Below are 18,078 nucleotides of genomic sequence, written 5' to 3' on the forward strand. Positions count from 1 at the left end.
AATAATTCCTAATACAAAAAGGCAGGTGCAGACAGGTGTGAAAATTGCAGAAATGTCAATTTAATAACTCATTGTTACAAAATAATGACATGAATTACTTATGGAAGAATGGAAAGACTGAGAAATATAGCCTGGGTTAAGGAAAAATGTAGGAATCAGCGAAGAGAGACTGATAAAGGGCAGACTGATGTGTATAGCATTTGCAGATTTAAACAAAATAGAGCCTCTTTTAGATGACGAAATTTGATTTAGGTACTTGATAAAGGAAGTAGGAATTAAAAAAATGATGGCACTTCTACAGACTATGTAGATTTAGAAAAAACTTTTCGACAGTGTAAAATATAGCAACATGTTCGACATTCTAAGAAAACTAGGTGTAAGCTATAGTGAAAGAAATGTAATATGCGATACATACTAAACCAAAGAGGAAACAATAAGAATGGAAGAGTAAGAACGAAGTACTCAGATTAAAAGTGGTGTAAGATAGGAAAACAGTATTTCGCCCTTACTGTTCAGTCTACAAATCGAAGAACCAATAATGAAAATAAAAGTTCGAGGGTGGAATCAAAATTCAGGGTGAAAGACATCAATGCCACTTGTTGATGACGTTGGTATCCTTACTGAAAGTGAAGAAGAGTTACAAGATCTCTTGAATGGAATGGACAGTCTACTGAGTGCAGAATATGGATTGAGAGTAGATCGAAGAAGGATGAAAGTAAGGTGAAGAAGCAGAAAATTATGAGAATAGTGACAAGCTTAACATGAGAACTGGGGATCACTAAGTTAAGTAGTCATCACACGTTATTCAGTATTGGAACTGAGTAAGCTATGAAGAAAATGAAGAAAAAAATTTTAACGGAAAAAAGAGAAGAAGTAAATACTTGGAGGTTTGGTGACAGCAATGTAATTTTCTCAGTGAGGCCAAGGAAATTAGAATATCAATTGAACAGAATGGATAATACCTGAGAAGAATTTGTAAAAAGAACAGCACACCAATAAGACGTAGGTAACAGAATGTAGACAAATTGAATCAGGTGATGCTGAGAGAATCAGCCTACGAGGGACTAAAGGTAGCAAAAACGTTAATGGGAATGCTATGCGGACTCCAGTGCTTTCTGTCTGCATTGGGTGTTGTGGAATACTTTGTTTACATTTGTCACATCACAAGACATGTCTCACCACATTCGACATCATCAGCATGACGTCTCAAGCCATGCCCTTATTTTCAATGACATATATTTAAAATGGGCAGCTAGGTAGTGGCAGCTACTCATAGCACTTAAAAATGCATGGTGGCGGAAAAAAACTCTTACAGCCAATTACAGCGAGTCTTTTTTCTTACCAAAGCCCGTCGTAATCAGAAGCATCAAGTTATGCTGCAGCATTTCCACAAGCTTCATCAGGAGCATTTTCAAAGTTATTCTGTTGTTGTTCCATTAAATTTCGGATGAAATGCAGGATGTTTGTTACTTGCTGCCATTATATTTCGGCGCAGAGTTTTCTGGCCATCTTGAGCTGAATACTGGCAAAAATAAGCTGAGCTCCCCTATTTAAAACCCCCATCAGCACATGTGTAGTGTACCCAGTTGTCACAGTGCATACGCTGTAATAGAGCTTGCGCTTCTGCTGCAAGTCAGTGCCCCGCGGGATTAGCCGAGCGGTCTTGGCGCAACAGTCATGGACTGTGCGGCTGATCCCGGCGGAGGTTCGAGTCCTCCCTCGGGCATGGGTGTGTGTGTTTGTCCTCAGGTTAATTTAGGTTAAGTAGTGTCTAAGCTTAGGGACTGATGACCTTAGAAGTTAAGTCCCATAAGATTTCACACACATTTGAACATTTTTTTACAAGTCAGTGCACTGCGCCGCTCGTCCTCCAAGGCGAAAGCCTGCCTCGTCGACATCGAATCGATCTTCTTCAAATCGTAAAATCGCAGAACGACGCCAGCTAAGCAGAGAGCACTTGCCCGCTAAAGGCAAAGGTCCCGAGTTCGAGTCTCGGTCCGGCACACAGTTTTAATCTGCCAGGAAGTTTCATATCAGCGCACACTCCGCTGCAGAGTGAAAATCTCATTCTGGAAACGTCCCCAAAGCTGTGGCTAAGCCATGTCTCCGCAATATCCTTTCTTTCAGGAGTGCTAGTTTTGCAAGGTTCGCAGGAGAGCTTCTGTAAAGTTTGGAAGGTAGGAGACGAGGTACTGGCAGAAGTAAAGCTATGAGAACGGGTCGTGAGTCGTGCTTGGGTAGCTCAGTTGGTAGAGCACTTGCCCGCGAAAGGCAAAGGTCCCGAGTTCGAGTCTCGGTCCGGCATACAGTTTTAATCTGCTAGGAAGTTTCAGAGAACAAAGTTTTCTTGGCAGGATTCCATGACGGGTCTAACTGGAAGGTACCGTCCCGATTGATAATGCACTCAGTCGTTAATTTCACATATTCATCGATGATGCAGGTCCAAAAGTTTGACGTACGGGCCACAATTTTGTCTTCATTGAATCTCATAGTATGGCCATCTGCCGCTTGTGTTCCACAATACTCTCCTGAACGGTGAGCGTATTTGTCCGCGTATACACTGTCCAGTCACATTAAAGTGACCACCTGTCAGAAACCTGAATAACTACCTTTTACACTCCGGACTACTGTGAGACGTGTAGAACGAGAGTCAGTGAGATTCTAAAGAGAACCGACAGGGATGCGGAGCGAAACCAACATCAGTGCTGGGACCAGCTGCGCTAGGTTCCACGGTTGAGGATCTATGGACGGAACAGCCAGATCAGGATGGTTTCATAGATTCGCTATTGGGTTTAAATCCGGGAGTTAGGTGGCGAGGATAGTACGGTAAACTCCGAGCCGTGTGACACTTCGCACTGTCGTGTAGTAGATGCCATCGTGCCGTGGAGAAACAAATTACATGTAAATGTAGAAATGGTCAATGAAAATATGACCCAGAGAATACCACAAAAATATTCCCCAGGCCATATAGCTCCCTCCTCTGACCTGGAGCGTTTATTGTTGCAAGGTGTTTTCTTTCAGAATTTTCACGCCGGTGGAGCATGAAAAGTGATTCATCTGAAAAATGGATGTGCAGCTGCGGTACTGGCGTGCAAATTCCAGCCTTCGCCGCCAATCAATAGGGGCCAGCACGGGTACGTGAAACAGGCGCCTTCTGCGGATGCCCAAATGCAGCAAAGTTCGCAGACTGGTCGTTGAGGAGACATTATTGGTAGCCCCTTGGTTCATTTGCAAGGTTAGTTGCTTAACAGCTGCATGTCTGTTCAGTCTGTTCACCACTACAGATTCTGTAGCCGTCGTTCTTCCCCGTCATCTACGGACCGTGAAGCTTCGCAGTTGCCTCGGCGCCGGTTTTTGATAGCGCATTTTTGACCTGCACGGTATACGTTAACTATGGTTAACTATGGCTTACAAGGTTAGCTGTTACGGAAATACGGGGTGTTCAAAAAGTCTCACTCCGCGGTGGCGTATGATTGTTAGCCGCACGTGCCGTATGCCGCAGTGAATATACCCAAACGAAACTCAGTGAAACACAAGTTATTAATTTATTGAATATTCATTTTACTTACAAATCTTCACATTATATGTTGAAAGTGTCCCACCTGTTGATGAATACACAATTTAATTTGTCTAATCATGTTTCGAAACATAAGCTATAACATTTATTCTGCAACAGAAACAGTGAAAGTGTATATTGCAGTTTTCAATTCATCGATGGATTTTGGACGGTTTTTATAGACAGTTGTTTTCGTTGCACCCCAGAAGAAAAAGTCAGATGGTGTTAGGTCAGGCGATAGTGGAGACCAAAGTCCCTGTGAAATTATGCGATCCCCAAATAATCAGCAAGCAGTGACACTGAAACGCGAGCTGTATGCGCGGTTGCACCATCTTGTTGAAAATAACCGGCTAACAATCGTACGGCACTGCGGAGAGACTTTTTGAACACCCCGTACTTCCAGTCTTGTAACGAAACCAATGACCGTGCCCCTCGGGACGCCAAATTTTGAATCGTTCCACTTCTGCATTGCGATAACGACTGCACTGTTTTCCACGCCCCCCAGACACGCTTTATATAGCCTCCACTGGTAGTGCTGCCACCTGCCGTCTTTAAGTGGTTATTACACGTTGGCGGCGAACACAAGTCGTGGTCATATCAATCTGACTGGACGGTGTATCATTGGGACACTAACACTGACTCTTATAAACACACATCTCGGTCAGCTGTAAGTGGTCCCTAACTGATCCCAAGAGCGCCGAGATTTTTCAATTGAGGACGAAACATCATATTATGTCTTATTAATACTCTGCCTAATTTTACACACATATTTGTGTATATGGTAGATAAAGTGTCGGTTTGAAGACCTTTATCTTCTTCTTGTTCTGCCGTTTACACGATGCAACTCCCTCTGTGCTTGCCAAGACGACTATCCACTGTTCAGGAACTCAGTTCATAGGTGTTCTAGTTACGCTTACACATTATCGGCATGTGAGATGGTGTGGGCTTGGTGTGTCGTGACCTGCAAAACATCCATTATTTGTGACGGATGGTGATGGACTCAAATGGCACTGAGTACTATGGGACTTAGCTTCTGAGGTCATCAGTCCCCTAGAACTTAGAACTACTTAAACCTAACTAACCTAAGGACAACACACACATCCATGCCCGAGGCAGGATTCGAACTTGCGACCGTAGCGGTCGCACGGTTCCAGACTGTATCGCCTAGAACCGCTCGGCCATCCTGGCCGGCTACGGATGGCGATTTAAGTAGCGGAGTGACCAACGGTTCCATCTTTAGTACGTCGTATCAAGACAACAAAAATGACAAAAAACCTTCCTTCTCCATCTCCATGTTGAATTTTATGTTTTCACGCTTACAGTACCGATGTTCAACGAACTCACGGAGGCTGTCCAAACCACGAGGCCGAACTATAAACGTATCATCAACGTACCGCCAAAACACTGTTGCTTTTAAAAGTGCTGAGACAAGTGCTCTTTCCTCGAAATCTTTCATAAAACGTGCGTCCGTAAAAACTAGCAGAGTATTAAGAAGACATAAAGTGACCTTTCGTCTTCCATCACGTCTCAGCCCTTTTGGAATCAATCAAGGATGACTAATAGCTGCGCAAGATGAGTGATTATAAGATTTAGTGTGAATGTGGCAAATCATATACAGAACAAAAGACGCGCACTGTCCAGGAGAATATTTTGGAATACCGGTGGCATACTCGCCTCCTCGAAAACAGGAAGCCGGCCGGGGTGGCCGTGCGGTTCTAGGCGCTGCAGTCTGGGACTGAGCGACCGCTACGGTCGTAGGTTCGCATCCTGCTTCGGGCATGGATGTGTGTGATGTCCTTAAGTTAGTTAGGTTTAATTAGTTCTAAGTTCTGGGCGACTGATGACCTCAGAAGTTAAGTCGCCTAGTGCTCAGAGCCATTTGAACCATTTTTGAAAACAGGAAATCCGCTACAGCGAAACGCTGTATTTCTACTGGCCGAACTCTGAGACTCAATGGAAGAAAAATTATGGCCCGTACGTCAAATTTTTTGGAGTTCCGTCATTAACATCAATGGAAATACGACTGTCTGAGTTCCTTATCAACCATGGCGCCTTCCCGTTAGGTTAATCATGAAATCCTCTCACAGAAAAACTTAGTGCTCTGGGTAACCGACGTCGTTCTGTGATCTTACGATTTGATATCGATGTTACAAGCTATCACCATGGATGGCACGTGCTCCAGTTCTCTGTCAGGCAGCGGAAGCATGTGCGCTGAAAGCTGTGCGTGCCCTGTGACAACCGAGCACACCACGGGGTGTTTAACAGGGGTAGTTCAGCGAATTTTCACCAGTTTCACAGGAAAGGTCCAGGAGACTCTGCACGGAAATATCGTGGCAGCAACGTTCTATCTCTGTATTTCATCTGGAAGTTTTTTTAAAAATATTTAAGCTTTCATTAAAAATGAAACATCTAATCACAGCTGAAAAAATACAAAATGGCGATAGCCGGAATTTTTTTTAGCATTAGTTAAAAATGAAATAGCCAGTCAACATGCTTAAAAATGCAAAATGGCGCTGGCGGTAATTTTTTCCAGTATTCATTAAAATGAAACAGCCAATGACAGCACAATATTTTATTGTTAATCAATGTGCACAGCCCACCCTGTTCAAAACTATCTGAATTCGTTAACGCCATATGAACGTAGCTGTAGCAGGCATTTAACTCATACAAATGCATAAAAATACGTTTTATGGCATTGCAAAACACACAGGCACACTACTGCCCATCCAACTTAGAGCTCTTGTTGACAGAATTACTAACGTAAAAATGTTATTCCCGTGTCTAAATTCATCATAAAAAATCATCCCCTCGCCTCCGAAACTGATATTAAGGCCAGCTAAATATTATACACTATTGTGCAAGACTTTCGATGTAAGTACTGGAAGATAAAGTACTGGAAAGTACTGGAAGATAAAGTTAATACCCTAGCGTGCGGTCACTACGACGTAACTGATTGTAATGCGTAAAAATAAATTAAATCATAATAATTAATGTTGATCTTTTATTTTCATCACATTACCTCTTTTATATGTTGTACAATTCAGTTTAATAGGAGGGCTAGAAATCTGACACCTCATGGTCAATCACTAATGCTCATAAGAATGTTGATACGGAGAGATAACGTCATCAGTATAAAAGACTAAATGAATGTTAGCAAAGCCGTTATAAATATTACATAAACATGGTACTAATCGAAGTCAACTGCATTCAAGTTAAAACATTCTTCTCCAAATTGCTTATCAATTCATCATTAGCACTTGTCAAAAATAGCAGAAATTATTAAAATTTTACTCATTTGTATCACACAACGCAAAAACGTCAGTAAGTTCCTCTCGCTCTGGTATATGACTTCCCACTGGACATATTTTTGTCTGCAAGACTAAAAAATACGAAAAAAGATAAGCAAAAATCAGGACTATTTGTTGTAACATATTTCATACTTACATTTTGAAGCTGTATTTGTGTGCACAAAATGTCTTGATGACACATGGATAGAAGACAGCAACAACCAATTCAGTGACTTGTTATGATTCATTGCTTTGATTTATTATCTATTTTTTCACTTAGTCAGCTAGTCACCAAGCATGTCATATTTCGTCAACCTGACAAAAATGTATCTGTGCCCATTCTTGTCAATGTTAGCAAGATAAAACTTGCCGATCCAATCAGCGAGATCAAACTTGCCTATACCGGCGTGTCTACGCATAGGAATCAGGATGCATGGCACTTTACATCAAGCCAAGTCGAATGTACAGGCAAGAATCGTGAGCTGTTCGTTACTTTCCAAAGAATTATTTTGTCAAGCATCATATATTAACCCAAGTCTACGGTATAATTGTTGATCATGAAAAATATTGGAGCATTATTAAACCTTCAAATAAATCGTTTGAATAGTTTTGAACATAGTGCCAGTATAAATCACATTCCGATCATTCAGCTGCTTGTGAGTGTAACGTTAACTAACACAAAATTCAGATACTTTTGAATTGTACTGGCTACACTGTTGCTTGCCAACTCATATGCAGCACTGTGGTGGGAGTCAACTGCATCTTGCAATGTCACCACCTGTAGCTTGAGCTATGCTTGTCTTCCAGGGGTTCCATTTGAAAAAAAAAAAAAAACCGCCACTGCTGGTGGTACCTACTTGTGTTGTCTCAAGTGGCGGCTCATACATTCAAAGTTACCTCACAAACACTTAAAGATGCATGTTCACTGGAAACTATTCGATATAGAAATAGCTGCACCCAGAAGGACCCAGCTGATCCACTGCAAACTAGCTGAGTATTATGCGCACTATCAGCTATTTCAATGATTAAATTTGCACTGCTAGCAGCACTCTTGGGGAGAATGAGTGATGCCATAATGTGATGCCCATCAGTTGATGTAATAGGGCCCCAAATGACTGTACCTGTTACTGGGGACGGTCACTAAAGCATCACCTGAACATGCAATAAGCTAAGGTGACATATCTGTCAATGGATTGCTCAGCTGGTCGAGTTTGAGAGGGGCTGCATCGTGAGGCTGTAGGAGCCTGGATGGTCCTATTGTCGTACTGCATTTTCCAATGATATGCAGACACCACCATAGCCTCTTGCTAGTGAAAATGGACAGAGGAAGGCACACAAATACGACATGTAGGACCTGTATATCCGACATGAACTACAATGAGGCAGGACTGATGCATTGTCCACCATATGTGCGCAGATTCAACAGCAACGATAGGGGCAAGTCAGCTTGCTGTCATGCCTTTTATGTCACATCCCATAAATACTAGCACCATTGGCCAGTGGTTGCCTGAAACCACATGCCGACCATTTTGATGCCTGCCCCTCTCACCCCTGAAACATCGTTCCTGACTCGCCTGGTGTCAGTGGTGACTGACATGGGTTCTAGTTGATTGGCAGGGGGTTACCTTTAGTAATGATTAGCGCTTCTGCCTTGAAGGCACAATGGAGAGCACCATGGGAAGCATGTCTCCCATCAGACTCCCTTACACCATTGTATGATGGTGTGTGGAATGATATAATATGGTGCCAGCTCTCTCTTAGTGTTCTTTATGGGTTCCACGACAGCTGCATAGTAAATGGAAGGTATCCTGCAACCAGTGGCTGTTCATGAATGCTAACTCCCACACCTCATTTCAACAGGACAACATTCTTCCTCACAATAAATGCTCCTCCATGATACTGACAAAACAGAGATTGAATTAATAATTAAATTACTAAAGACCAAGAACTCTCATGGATATGACGGGGTATCTGGTAGAATGCTGAAGTATTGTTCTATGTATGTTAGCCCAGTACTTAGCCATATCTGTAACTTTTCCTTTAGGAGTGGTCGGTTTCCTGACCGATTAAAGTACTCGGTCGTAAAGCCACTTTATAAAAAGGGAGACAGGGATAATGTTGACAATTATAGACCTATTTCTATGCCATCGGTGTTTGCTACAGTTATCGAGAAAGTTGTATATACAAGGTTACTGGAGCATTTAAATTCACATAATTTGCTGTCGAATGTACAGTTTGATTTTGGAAATGGTTTAACAACTGAAAATGATATATTCTCTTTTCTCTGTGAGGTTTAGGACGGATTAAATAAAAGGTTGCGAACGCTAGGTATTTTCTTTGATTTAATGAAGGCTTTTGACTGTGTTGACCACAAAATATTACTGCAGAAGTCGGGCCATTATGGAGTAAGGGGAGTAACTTACAATTGGTTCGCCTCTTACTTTAAGAACTGATAGCAGAAGGTAATTATCCGCAATATTGAGAGTGGTAGTGATGTTCAGTCTCAATGGGGCACTGTTAAGTGGGGCGTTCCCCAAGGGTCGGTGCAAGGGCCACTGCTGGTTCTTATTTACATAAATGATATGCCTCCTAGTATTACAGGTGATTCAAAAATATTTCTGTTTGCTGATGACACCAGCTTGGTAGTGAAGGATCTTGTGTGTAATATTGAAACATTATCAAATAATGTAGTTCATGAAATAAGTTCGTGGCTTGTGGAAAATAATTTGATGATAAATCCCAGTAAGACTCAGTTTTTGCAGTTTCTAACTCACAGTTCAACAAGAGCTGATATTTTGATGAGACAGAATGGGCATATTATAAGCGAGACGGAACAGTTCAAGTTCCTAGGCGTTTGGATAGATAGTAATCTGTTGTGGAAAACCCATGTTCAGGATCTTGTTCAGAAACTAAATGCTGCTTTATTTACCATTAGAACAGTATCTGGAATAAGTGACAGTTCAACACGAAAAGTAGTCTACTTCGCATATTTTCATATGCTTATGTCATATGGTATTATTTTTTGGGGTAATTCTTCTGATTCAAAAAGGGTATTTTTGGCTCAAAAACGGGCTGTTCGAGCTATATGTGGTGTAAGTTCGAGAACCTCTTGTCGACCCCTATTCAATAGTCTGGGAATTCTGGCATTGCCCTCGCAGTATATATTTTCGAACCTTGAACATCGCATCCCGTCAGCAATCGTTGGTTAATATATTAAAAAACTAGAAACCCGCCTCGATTGCGAAAAAAGCACCTAGTGTTAACCTAAGTTTCGGCGTAGATAACTACACCTTCTTCAGAACAATGAAATCCACAAATGCCTAAGAAGAGCTTTGTCAATGATTAAAAGAACACCATAGCTATACATTTATAAATGAAAGAAGGAAAACACAAACAGTACATACGTACAAAGTCAAAGCCACTACTTAACTTAATGGTGTACGCTCCACCTCACACCGGCCTGTAGGACTATAGGCCGGTGTGAGGTGGAGCGTGCACCATTAAGTTAAGTATGGCTATGACTTTGTACATATGTACTGTTTGTGTTTTCCTTCTTTCGTTTATAAATATATAGCTATGGTGTTCTTTTAATCATTGACAAAGGTCTTCTTAGGCACTTGTCGGTTTCATTGTTCTGAAGAAGGTGTAGTTATCTACACCGAAACCTTGGTTAACACTAGGTGCTTTTTTCGCAATCGAGGCGGGTTTCTAGTTTTTTAATACGTATATATTTTCTTTAATGTCGTTTGTTGTTAGCAGTATTAGCTTATTCCCAAGAGTTAGCAGCTTTCACTCAGTTAATACTAGGCAAAAATCAAATCTGCATTTGGAATGCATATCCTTGACTCTTGTGCAGAAAGGAGCGCACTATTCTGCTGCATCCATTTTCAATAAGCTACCACAAGAATCAAAAATCTTAGCAGTAGCCCAACCGCTTTTAATTCTGAACTGAAGAGTTTCCTCATGGCTCACTCCTTCTCTTCTGTCCAGGAGCTCCTGGAAGAGCTGAAAAATTAAGCAAATTCCAGTGTTACATTGTTGATTTTCTTTATTTAAACTTACGAATTGTCGCCTGAATACGTTTCTTGTATTTCATTTTATCTGTTTCTACTATCGTGTTATAATTTCATGTATTGACTCGTTCCATGATCATGGAGAATTCTCCTTAATTTGGTCCCACGGAACAATAAATAAATAAATAAATAAAACCACTGCCACCTCCGAAGTGTCATTTGTGGCTGTAGATACTCCACTATAGCCTGCAGCATCGCCGTATCTCTCCTCACTCAACCATGTGTGAGGTGTCAGGGAATGTGTCATCAAGACTCCACCTCTACTCACCAGTCTGTCAGAACTACATCCTCAGGCATAGTCAGAATGGGAAGGTGTATCATAGGACTACATCTGAAACCCGTAAAATTCCATGCCACGACTTTCGAACTCTTGCATTCTGAACTACGGGGCCTGGACGCCACATTAACACGTTCGATTTGTGGCTGTGTGCTACAATAAGTGTTGGTCCATTGTAGCTGAAAAGGTAATCGTTTCGAATGTATGGTACCATCTACCTGCCTGCAATCAATGATCACAATTGGCCTTGTCCTGCTGGGAGCTGTTCTTTTTATGATGGTCAGTATATATGATTTATCCACCGCTTACAAACGTGGTTACAAACATAAACGCTGTGGTATGCAAATTGACGCTTCTGGCCATGCTAACAAGGTAACATATGTCAGCTAAAATTAGTTAATCTTGTGATTGTGTATAAAAACAAATAAATAGGGAACACTTCCTTGTTGTACTTTTTGCCCTTCGACATGTATCATTTTCCATTCCTGTTGTTACCATTAAATTAATATATGCAATTTTACAGTCTAGCTCTTAGCACAAAACTTAAACAAAAGGTGGTAGACACGTCACAAAATCAATGCTAGTTCAATTCTTGTGTCACGCACAGTATGCTAAGATCACTCGATACATATTCAGAGCAGACACTATTATATTTGTTGTATGTGTATGGTTTCATTACTTCTTCATTTAAAGCTTAAACAGTATCTTACCCCCACCTATTAATATTAGGTCATCATGTAATCTAACAAACTCTTCACCTAACAGTGACTTTATTTTATTTATTTATTGCTCATTTAGCCTGACCAGATTAGATGCTTAAGGTCCTCTCTCACTTCTGTTCCAGGAAACACATACCAGTGATATTACAAAAACATTCATAGAAACAACAACAACACTAACACTAATAATAATAATAATAATAAAAGGAAAGGGAAGTAAGAATGATATAAATTAGTTTAGCACATTCGAAACCATGTTTAATATTATCGGAAGAGGAAGGGATAAAGAAAGAGAAGATTGAAATGAAAGTAACAGTGGCTGTTGGCAAAGAACAGAATTTAAATAAAGAACTCTGGAGATATGCAGGAGGGAGATGGTGTGGCGAAGGGGGTATCAATGGCGACAGTAAGCTGCAGGCAAGTAATATCGAAGAAATGGCGATTATGATAGGAGGTGGGCCATTAGCTGCCTTTAGGAATTTGGAAGGAATTTAATTTCTCTCATATTTTGAGGAAGATTGTTCCAAAGTCAGGTTCCTGCTACAGAAAATGAATTATAGAATATGACAGAGTTATGTGATAACACGGAGAGAATTTTACTTTGTTCAGAACAAATATTTCTGCTGTGCTGATGAGATTATATGGTTCAAATGACTCTGAGCACTATGGGACATCACATGTCTATCGTACACAATTGCCAATTCTCGCCCATATGAGCTCTCATGCAAAAGTCTTTGGAGAATAGCACCACTACAGTCAAGCTTCATTTTAAATTCGAAACGATATACTTCTTTACATTTCTGTAGTGACGATGATACCTTCTTAAGACTACAATTCTGTGTGCAATCGAGTGTAAGGGGCAGTCCACAATTATCCCCAAGATCTTTGGTGAAGAAGAGAAAGTAATTTTGTGCCCTTTAGGATTATGTGTGAAAGAGATTCTTTCAATGCAGTGGTAATGACTCTTTTGCGAGTGAATAACATTGTTTAGGTTTTAGTTGGATTAAGTTTCCAATCTATATTCTATATCCATTACGATAGAGCAATAAATCAGCATTTTCATGCTGTATGGCTGGGCGCAGGTTTGTTGGACTTGCACTTAGATATAACTGATGAGCGTCCGTGTGTAGATGATATTGGGAATGGGAGGGAACAGTTGACACATCATTAACATACAAACTATACCTTCAAACTGCAAGAGGAAAAATCTGAGTGTAGGAACCTTTTTATGGAAACGTCATCCAAAGACACTATAGAACGTCGGAATTACGGGCACTGGCGTCTGCGACTAGGCCACCCCATCGGCAACAAACGTGACTTATTACGTTGACGGACTGTAGGCAGAACGTCTCTCAATGTTGTTTGTTATTCAGTGATCACCACTGATTGCCACGATCGCCATGGAGAAGATGTAGCTAGGTGCCGTATGGACAGGCCTTGTTTCCTATGAATGTCATATTCTGTTGCCATGGTAGAGGACGGTTTCGGACGCGGTTTTCCGTCCGTAATTTATTTATGTCCTTTATAACGAAAAGCATATTTTAGAGGGTTTCATGAGAAAAATAAACTACAGATGGAAACCCGCATCCGAAAGCGTGTAATGGTTCTTTATTTACGTGACCATTACGGCACTCCAACCCCAGTTCTCGATACCAGCAATATCGTACTACTTTTCTGCGAAGTAACAGACATATTTTTGTGACAATATTCACATTTGCTTTTATTAATGTATATGGTACTCCGATGTACCGATATATTACAGTGATATGGTTCTTGTGTGTTTTCATTTCTGTGAGACTGTCATAATCTTTGACTTACTTGTAACCGTTTTGGCGCGAATGCGCAAAGAGCAGTCTTTGTTTCACTTTGCAGAAGTTAAGATGTTATTTCGCTTTGAAAAAAAAACAGTCAAGTCTTGTGTTTGGTTAAAGTGAAAATTAAATATATGAATATTGGTAGAAAACTGTTTTCTTGATGATGTGACAATTAAGAAGAAGTATATGTGAATTTACAAGAAGTTTAACAAAAATGTGGATCGTGAAAAACCAAGTCAAAAATTATTTCTACCATACCACTGTTCTGATCTGGGATTGTTTGATCATTAAGAATTTCCTGAAAAACGTATTTGTTAGGTCTTCAAATATTGCTAAAATACAGATCTGGACCTTCTAGCAGTCACAGTGGAATCACCCTAGAAGCAACAAGATAAGCCATAACAACTTCGACGAAATCTACGTGGGAATCCACTCAAGATAAGTGCCAAAATTAATGACTTTTTTACAGTGACTTCAATATTTCCATTCTGACGATACCATCCACAGTCAATAACTTTGTTGTTGCCCGATGAAGCGAACATATGCTGCGTGAGCAACATTATTAATATGATTTCTAACCTACTTTGCAAGTGGTGGTATTGTTAGAAGCGTCATCCACCGACGCATCAAAGCATTGCATTCATAGGAGATAAGGCTTGGCTATGCAGTAGTTACTCCATCTTCTCCTCTGTCCATCGAGGCATTCAGTCGCGGTCACCGAATAACAAACTACACTGCAAGACGTTCCGCTTACGAAGTCACATCGTTGTGGAAGTGGTGTCCTAGCAATAGGCGCCTCTATCGTGTCGTTGGACGACGTTTCCAGACCGAGGTTCCTATCCTGAATTTGTCCCTCAAGGCGACCCCTCGGACTTTCTCAGTATCATTTTGTAACAGTGTACAGTGAGAAAAGTAACGGGCCCACGACAACACCATGTTTAAGCCTCTCTTGGAATGAACTGCTATGATCTACATCTTCATCTACATCCATACTCCGCAAGCCACCTGACGGTGTGTGGCGGAGGGTACCATGAGTACCTCTATCGGTTCTCCCTTCTATTCCAGTCTTGTATTGTTCGTGGAAAGAAGGATTGTCGGTATACTCCTGTATGGGCTCTAATCTCTCTGATTTTATCCTCATGGTCTCTTCGCGAGATATACATAGGAAGGAGCAATATACTTCTTGACTCTTCGGTGAAGGTATGTTCTCGAAACTTCAACAAAAGGCCGTACCGAGCTACTGAGCGTCTCTCTTGCAGAGTCTTCCACTGAAGTTTATCTATCATCTCCGTAACGCTTTCGCGATTACTAAATGACCCTGTAAAGAAGCGCGCTGCTCTCCATTGGATCTTCTCTATCTCTTCTATCAACCCTATCTGGTACGGAACCCACACTGGTGAGCAGTATTCAAGCAGTGGGCGAACAAGCGTACTGTAACCTACTTCCTTTGTTTTCGGATTGCATTTCCTTAGGATTCTTTCAATGAATCTCAGTCTGGCATCTGCTTTACCGTTGATCAACTTTATGTGATCATTCCATTTTAAATCACTCCTAATGCCTAATCCCACATAATTTATGAAATTAACTGCTTCCAGTCGCTGACCTGCTATATTGTAGCTAAATGATAAGGGATCTATCTTTCTATGTATTCGCAGCACATTACATTTGTCTACATTGAGATTCAATTGCCATTCCCTGCACCATGCGTCAATTCGCTGCAGATCCTCCTGCATTTCAGTACAATTTTCCATTGTTACAACATCTCGATATACCACAGCATCATCCGCAAAAAGCCTCAGTGAACTTCCGATGTTATCCACAACTTCATTTATGTATATTGTGAATAGCAACGATCCTACGACACTCCCCTGCGGCACACCTGAAATCACTCTTACTTCGGAAGACTTCTCTCCATTGAGAATGACATGCTGCGTTCTGTTATCTAGGAACTCTTCAATCCAATCACACAATTGGTCTGATAGTCCATATGCTCTTACTTTGTTCATTAAACGACTGTGGGGAACCGTATCGAACGCCTTGCGGAAGTCAAGAAACACGGCATCTACCTGGGAACCCGTGTCTATGAGCCTCTGAGTCTCGTGGACGAATAGCGCGAGCTGATATGTAAACTAATATCAGTTGACAGAACTGGGTCCACCGGAGCGGATGTCAGCAAGAGGGCGTAAGCGGCCGGACGTGTCTCCGGACGACGTGCTGCGCAGCAACGTGCGGCTGCTGCAGCTGGCGGGCGTGTGGCCGCCGTCGTCGCCGCGCGGGCTCCGCCGGCTGTTCCCGCTGCACGTCGCCTCCGTCTACCTCAGCCAGGTGGCCAGCATCGCCATGGCGCTGCAGCTCATGTACTCGGCACGCGGCGACATGCACGAGATCACGCAGGCGCTCATGAATGCCATGACTCTGGTCGGCGGCGTGCTCAAGCTGGCGCACCTCTCGACGCACGTGCCCGCCTACTGCCGGCTCGTCGGGGCGCTGCGTGACGTCATCAGGATTCAGCGGCCGCACTGCGAGAGCACCCCCAGCCTCATGGCCGTCTTCACCGGCGCCCACCGCAAGACGCTGCGACTCACCTTCTGGCCCATCGCATACCTCAACCTTTTGGCGTTCGGCTGGTACATGATGCCCGTCATCCCCTGGGCCACCGGTTCGGAAAAGAGACTCCTGCCTTTCTTCACCCTCCACGGAGTTGACTGTTACGATTTCGTTCTATACGTTGTCATCTATTTCGTGCAGTGCCACTCCATTTTCTACTGGTGCTTTATCAGTATCGGGCAGGACATGTTCTTCGTGACGAGCATGGTTCACGTGGCTGCCCAGCTGCAGATTCTCAATGTTCGTCTGTCGAAACTGGGCGGAGGACAGGAAACCGACAACGAATTTGGGCGGCTCTACAGTTGTAGAGCAGAGGACTGTGGCACGTGTGAGAGGAAACCAATGTCTGACGAGATGTACACGGAGCTTCGAAACTGCATCACGACGCATCAGGAAATTCTCAAGTAAGTTGAACAGTACGTATGAGTCTATTTGAATTAATAAATTTTCATCTTAAATCCAGTCAAGAACTCCACGACTCTAATCTGTATAGATGGTAGGGTACACGAGTGCTCAAAAGGTGACGAGAAGTTTTGTTCTTTGGCGTGTCGCACTACTCCAATTATCGTGTTTTTTTTAGTTGTTATGTTTTTAAATGTGTATGAGGATATCTGTAAAGTGTTAACCATTTCAGATATTCTGTCAGTTATCAGCTTGACAAGAAGAGAATACAAGCTTTCGGAATGTGGTGCTACAGAAGAATGCTGAAGATTAGATGGGTAGATCACATAACTAATGACAAGGTATTGAATAGAATTGGAGAGAAGAGAAATTTGTGGCACAGCTTGACTAGAAGAAGGGATCCGTTGGTAGTACATATTCTGAGGCATCAAGGGATCACCAATTTAGTATTGGGGGGGAGCGTGGAGGGTTAAAATCACAGAGGGAGACCAAGAGATGAGTACACTAAACAGATTCAGAAGGATCTAGGTTGCAGTAGGTACTGGGAGATGAAGAAGCTTGCACAGGATAGAGTAGCATGGAGAGCTGCATCAAACCAGTCTCTGGACTGAAGACCACAACAACAACATCAACTGTCAAAAAAGTTACATTTACTTTAATGGTATCGAAGATTGTTTGTGTCGTGTACAAATGTGTCAGAGAATTTGTATTAACTTTTTTTATAGGGTCCGAAAAAACTGCATCGGAAGTTTAGAAATCTAAAATAATGATGTGGCAAGTGCGCTATGAGTCAAACAACTGTTTACGAGTCGTATAAACACTTCGAAGAAGTAGAAGAGAATTAACACCCTGGACACCCCAGCACATCATCGAGCGTTGAAGTCCAAAAAAACGTGAAAAATATGGCTATGAACGGCCACCGAATCTCAATCAGAGAAATCGCTGATGCTTTTCGCATATCAACTGAGTCATTCCATGATATTGTTTGGGAAGTTCTGAGCATGAAACGTTCGAATATCGTTGAATTTCGGAAAAAACAGCGGCGAGCGCAAGCTGCTCAGGTATCGCTAGACGAAGCCCAAGGAAGCTACTGAAATGTGTCATAGCAGGGTTGAAAAGCGGGATTGCGGATATGATATCTAAACTAAGACTCAATCGTCCCAGCGGGTGCATTCTGGATCTCCGAGACTAAAACAGGCCAGTCAGGTACGCTCAAATGTGTTACGCCACTGTATTCCGTCGTTTTAACTGGATACTTCACCGTGCCTTCTTGCCACAAGGTCGAACGATCGACAGAAAGTACTACTTACAAGTTCAAAGCCGTTTACGTGAAAAAATCTGAA

General features: G+C 42.0%; 1 non-coding gene across 1 annotated transcript; it reads left to right on the top strand.

Moving 5' to 3' along the window:
* Window positions 1-2,230: 2,230 nt before the first annotated feature.
* Trnas-cga lies at window positions 2,231-2,305 on the top strand. The gene has a single exon. It is a non-coding gene; the product is annotated as a tRNA-Ser (tRNA).
* The last annotated feature ends 15,773 nt before the right edge of the window (window positions 2,306-18,078 follow it).

This window comes from Schistocerca piceifrons, chromosome 7 (assembly GCF_021461385.2).
Source record: "Schistocerca piceifrons isolate TAMUIC-IGC-003096 chromosome 7, iqSchPice1.1, whole genome shotgun sequence".
NCBI lineage: Eukaryota > Metazoa > Arthropoda > Insecta > Orthoptera > Acrididae > Schistocerca > Schistocerca piceifrons.